General features: G+C 49.4%; 1 protein-coding gene across 2 annotated transcripts in view; it reads left to right on the forward strand.

Annotated features, from left to right (window-relative positions):
• The first annotated feature begins 569 nt into the window (after nucleotides 1-569).
• The window catches only part of LOC123514104 (synaptogenesis protein syg-2-like), a 382484-nt gene continuing 382355 nt past the window's right edge, over nucleotides 570-698 (forward strand). For both annotated transcript variants that reach the window (XM_045271736.1, XM_045271737.1), the window contains exon 1: nucleotides 570-698. This exon is cut by the window's right edge and continues 1922 nt beyond it. The gene's annotated coding sequence lies outside the window, so the exon portion shown is untranslated.

A 698-nucleotide genomic window follows, 5' to 3' on the forward strand; every position in this document is an offset into this window, starting at 1 on the left:
AAGTGGTATAAGGGTTTTAAGAAAGGGAACATGAATGTAGTTCTTACCATCAGTAGCGGGGACAGAACCAAAAATAACTGATTTAAACTTGAAAAATTCAGGTTTAGGAAAGACATGGGAAGAAATTGGTTTTCAAACAGAGTGGTTGATGAGTGGAACGGTCTCAGTGGTCATGTAGTCAGGGCTGAGTCAACAGGGAGCTTTAAAAGAAAGTTAGATAAGTTCATGGATGGGGAAGATTGATGGAATTAGGTAGCTTAAGCACACAGGGACTGCCTCGTGTAGGCCTGGCGGCCTCTTGCAGCTTCCCTCTTTCCTTATGTTCTAATGAGAGAGAGAGAGAGAGAGAGAGAGAGAGAGAGAGAGAGAGAGAGAGAGAAAGAGAGAACGCCTGCCCCTATCTCACGTTCTCCCATACACGCGCCAAATCTCTCCTTCCTCCCGTTCTTCCTCTCCCAAACGCTCCTCCCTTCCACTACTCTCCAGTCTCCACAGAATCATAATAACACAATGGGTCATGTAGAGTTATCCCTGGCAAATGGTGTGTTGTATTTGGGCGGGAGTGGCGGTTGGAGGAGGGGAAGGGCGCTGGTAGTGGTGGTGGTCTGTGTGCGGCCGCTACTCACACAGGAAAGGCTGAGGGGAGTCAGTTCTCGCCCAGCTGTGGTAGTGGACAGTGCAGCTGCGCGTCGCTCCTG

The sequence above is a fragment of the Portunus trituberculatus genome, chromosome 37 (genome assembly GCF_017591435.1).
Source record: "Portunus trituberculatus isolate SZX2019 chromosome 37, ASM1759143v1, whole genome shotgun sequence".
Lineage (NCBI taxonomy): Eukaryota > Metazoa > Arthropoda > Malacostraca > Decapoda > Portunidae > Portunus > Portunus trituberculatus.